The 5181-nt window shown below is 44.3% G+C and overlaps 1 protein-coding gene across 1 annotated transcript in view; it reads left to right on the plus strand.

Annotated features, from left to right (window-relative positions):
* Window positions 1–1588, plus strand: part of LOC123137039 (casein kinase 1-like protein 3) — a gene marked incomplete in the record, with an annotated part of 30644 nt that extends 29056 nt beyond the window's left edge. The window contains 1 exon segment of the mRNA XM_044556582.1: window positions 1236–1588.
* Between the last annotated feature and the right edge of the window lie 3593 nt (window positions 1589–5181).

Consider the following 5181-nt stretch of genomic DNA (forward strand, 5'->3'; position numbering starts at 1 on the left):
CATTCTTTGAAGCACTACTGATGATATAATGTCGGTAGTGAAGATGCCTCCTGAAACATTCCTCTGTGAAAAACAGTTATGGCGGACACGCAGAACCAACATTGTCAAGCGGAAAGGAAAAAAAGGTTTTAAGAATTAGAGGGAAAATGTGTGTTTGAGGCCTATTCCTCATTGGAATTACCCGGGAGTCAGGTTGTAGTTCTGCTAAGTTCATTAATGGTCCGTTTGGATGTCCGAATTGAATTGGGTTTTGTGGAAATGACAACATGGTTCATTTCGAAAGGTGAATTGGTATTGCGTCGAAGTGTTTGGGTGCCGAAGAACACTGACACTGAAACTAAGCCTTCCCTAAATTCAGAAATATGTTTGGCTTTCTTGGAAACGAATGGACTCCAAAAGAAACAGGCATCATGCGAGATTGGGAGAGATTCACGTGTACCAGAGACAAAGAGGAACTTACGGTGGCAGTGGTCTACAGGAAACATGCAAATGGCGGTTTTCGCTTCTGCCAATTCCAATTCATCGATTTCTAGCCCAAATATTGACATCCAAACGTGGTGTGATTAGACTTGGCTGTTTCTAAACAAGCCTTAGGACTGCCATGCTGTTAATCCTGATGGCTGGGGAAAGTGTTTGGCGTGCCTTAATATTTCTCTCAGTTAGTTAACCTGTGCTATTTGGGTCTCTGCTAATCTCTGGAATCAGGTGACTCAAAGAATATTTTCCCTATGTCGCAAGTTCCCTAAAATTCTTAATAATGACAAATATATCATAAATTTGGTATTCCCTCCATTTCAGAATATAAGGTGCATCAGTTTTTGTGCTAGTCAAAGTTATGCATGTTTGACCAAGATTATAGAATAAAACATCAATATCTACAATATAAAATAAATAAAATATGAAAATATTTTTCTTGATGGATCTAATGATACAATTTTGGTACCTTTGATCCATATTACTTGTCGCTCATACGGATGTATCTAGACGTATTTCAGTGCTAGATATATGTGTTTGAGCGACAAGTCAATCGGAGGGAGTACTTTTTTTTCATATAAACTTGGTCAAACATGCACATGTTTGACTTTCAGAAAAACTAATACACCTTATATTTTGGAACAGAGGGGATACTGTGTGCCCCGCCAGACAACGAGCCCTCACTCCTGGACTGGTGGCAATCGGCATGACAATCCGCCGCAACGCCCATGCGCAAGGGCCTGGGTACCATGACCCTTGTCCCCTGGATGATATGGAAGCACTGCAACGACTGCGTCTTCAACGGAGCGCGCCCATCGGTGAACGCCCTGCTAACGAAGATCAAGGAAGAGGCCTCCCTTTGGGCAAGCGCAGGCGCACTAGAGCTTAGAGCCATTACCCCCCGACATGGGATGTCCATTAATCGAATATCTGCCTCCTAGGAGGAATGTACCTACAACTCTCTTTTCAATGAAATGAAAAGAATGCTCATGCGTTTTCTTGAAAATATATCTTACAAAGGCTTATAAATTGGGCTATAGAAGCAATTTTGTGGTTCTATGAATAATGCTGATGTACACGCACCTGGCATTTTATCACTGCAATTTTTCTTATTTGGAAAATATTCCTTTTTATTGAATTTGCGAGGTTTTAAGCATGATGGCATAATAATGCCCTCATGAAACCTACTTTTGGCTTTCGAACCTTTTCTTCTTTGCTATAGCAATTTCATATTTTCAGTGTTTGTAACCTATTTTGGTGATGACACTAGGTTGACTCTTTTATATCTCCTTTTTTGTCTGTTACAGGTCATCTGGCTATGGTTTCAGCTGATAATCCAAAGGCAACATGTAAATTTTAGGTTTCTATAAGCTGTCCTCTCTACTAGTAGAATATCGTGGTTGATGTGATGATGTGAATGCAACACCACTTATCATGTAAGCAGTCAAGAAGTTTGTTCTTCTATATTATTATGTGCATAATATGTGAAAACTTACGATTATTGATAACTTTTTTTGTGTTCTACACGAGTGTTTATATGTCAGCATCATCTGGGCTCATTGCTTCAGGTTCTTTGCCAACTAATATCAATGGCGCTGAGGATGGGGTGTCAACTTGTTGGCTGGGCAGCTGGGGTAGCTGCCAACCCATCCATGCCAACGAGGGTTAGCCCTTGGATTGGTCTCATTTTTTTATATATCGATGACGTTGTTTGCTTAAAAAGAGCTTGGGGACTCTTGTATAACTTTAACTTTAATTATGATCAGCGCTCGTGTGATAATGTTTGCTCCTTTTGGCACCCCAGTGGGATCTCCTTCCGAACTTTTAGTTGGTTTGATTTTCAAGTCCACTTGATGTCACGCCCAATATGCGACCCTATCCAAAAGGAACTCGAAGGTCCTACCAAGGATAGACCCGCATATTGAAACGCTTTTGCAAGGTGGATATCATTACATCAACATTACATAATAGATGAGGATACATACATAAGGCATACAATGCCACACGAATACAACATCACAATACATAGAGCATCATCCAACTACGGATGAAACACAAACAGAAACTCAAACGACATCCACCCTGCTAGCCCAGGCTGCCGACCTGGAACCTATCCCCTGATCGAAGAAGAAGCAGAAGAAGAACTCAACGCAAGCAAGCATCGCTCTCACGTCATGATCATTGCAAAACATATACCTGCAATTGTTGTTGTAGTAATCTGTGAGCCACAAGGACTCAGCAATCCCATTACCATGGGTATCAAGACTAGCAAAGCTTAAAAGGAATGGAAGGGGTAAAGTGGTGAGGCTGCAGCAGTGACTAAGCATATATGGTGGCTAACATACGCAAATAAGAGCGAGAAGAGAGCAAGCGGAACGGTCGTGAAGCTAGCAATGATCAAGAAGTGATCCTGAACTCCTACTTATGTCAAACATAACCCAAAAACCGTGTTCACTTTCCGGACTCCGCCGAGAAGAGACCATCACGGCTACACACACGGTTGATGCGTTTTAATTCGGATCTGGTGTCAAGTTATCTACAACCGGACATTAACAAATTCCCATCTGCCTATAACCGCAGGCACGGCTTTCAAAAGATTATACCCTGCCGGGGTGTCCCAACTTAGCCCATGACAAGCTCTCGCGATCAACGAAGAAATAAACCTTCTCCCAGGAAGACCTGATCAGACTCGGAATCCCGGTTTACAAGACATTTCGACAATGGTAAAACAAGACCATTAAAGCCGCCCGGTGCGCCGACAATCCCGATAGGAGCTGCACATATCTCGTTCTCAGGGCAACACCGAATGAGCAATCCGTACAACTAAAACCAGACCTCAAGTTTTCCTGAGGGGGCGCTGCAAAGGGCTCTAGTTCGGACCAACACTTAGACAAGCACTGGCCCGGGGGGCTATAATAAAGATGACCCTCGAGAGAGCGACTCCCAAGGGAAAAGGTAGGTGGTGATGAGGCAAATGGTAAAACCAAGGTTGGGCCTTTCTGGAGGAGTTTTATTCAAAGCGAACTATCAAGGGGGTCCCATAAATCACCCGACCGCGTAAGGAACGCAAAATCCGAGAACATAACACCGGTATGACGGAAACTAGGGCGGCAAGAGTGGAACAAAACACTAGGCAAAAGGCCGAGTCTTCCACCCTTTACCAAGTATATAGATGCATTAATAATATAAGAGATATTGTGATATCCCAACCAAAATCCTGTCCACCATGGAGCAATCTTCAACTTCACCTGCAACTAGCAACGCTATAAGAGGGGCTGAGCAAAATCGGTAACATAGCTAAACAATGGTTTGCATAGGAAAGGTGTCAAAGGTTAGAGGTTCATGGCAATATGGGATGGCTCGATAAACAGGTAATAGGTAACGCAACATAGCGATAGCACGAAGCAACTAGCATGGCAATGATAGTAGTGAGATCCAGGGTAGCGGTCATCTTGCCTGAGATCCCGCTAGGAAGAAGAACGAGTCCATGAAGAAGACAAGCGGACGTAGTCGAACGAATCCTCACAATCGCAACATTACCGGAACTAAGAAGCAACACCGGAAAGAAACAAACAACACGGTAAACACACAAGCATAATCATGGCATGATGCACAATCAAGTATGATGCATGTCTGGTTTAAAGAGGCATGGCATGGCAAGTGCAACAAACAATACTACAAGTTAAATGGAGATCAATATGCAACGAGTTGCATATTGACGAAACACCACATCAATTATTTAGTTTAATCTCGTTTAGGTACACATCAATATTAAATGTTGATTAACATGGCAAGGGGTGAAGCATAATGAAACTACCTATCTAGGCGAGTTTAAATGAGGCCGGAAACAACAAACAATAATTCCGGAAAATCCCCATATGCATATTTTAGATTCGGTACTGTTCTCCCCTAAACACAATTTTAGAGTTGTTAAACAGTAAAACAAAGTGGACCATGTTAAACTAGGCATTTTTCCACCCCAAATACATATAAAGTTTATTAAAATCCGAGCTACGGTTATTTAGTTATGAAATGAAGCATTTTAACATGGCATATTAGCAAATTTAAGTAAACAGCAAGTTAAACATTTCAACATGGGATGAAAATGACATATTATTAATCTACACAATTTTCTGAGCATTTTGCATATATAACTTATTATAATCCGATGCACAGTTTGTGAGTAGTTAAATGCATGAAGTGCAAGGGGTTTTCTGTAAATATGTAATTCCCTAGATAAATAGCAAATTTGCAAAACGAAAAAAAAACATCCACGGGCCGAATCTGGTGGGCGCAAGCTAGCATGTGGTGCGCTGGGGCGAGGGATAGGTTGGAGGCTCACCATGGGCTCGGCCCAGTCGGTGGAGGAGGAAGCAGCGGGCAGAGCCAGCTGGACCGAAGTTGAGGCCGGCCCAGGCGCGGGGCAGCTCACATCGGGCCTTGGCCCAGGTCGGTGGAGATGGCCGGCGGGGTTCTGGGCCGGGGCCCACGAGGCGCCGCGGTGGAGGAGGCCCACGCGGGCGGGTCAACGCTCGCAGTCGGGATCGGGGATCCTCCCGATCCCTCCCGGACGGCGAGGTCGTGCGGCGACGGAGGGGCTGCGGCGAGGGGCGGCCGATGTCTGGCAGCGATGGGGCGAGGGGAGTCCGTCCCCGGCCGGATCCGGCGACAACGGGGCCCGGGTGGCGAAGGGGAGGCGCGGCCGGG

Source organism: Triticum aestivum, chromosome 6B (genome assembly GCF_018294505.1).
Source record: "Triticum aestivum cultivar Chinese Spring chromosome 6B, IWGSC CS RefSeq v2.1, whole genome shotgun sequence".
Taxonomy (NCBI): Eukaryota; Viridiplantae; Streptophyta; class Magnoliopsida; order Poales; family Poaceae; genus Triticum; species Triticum aestivum.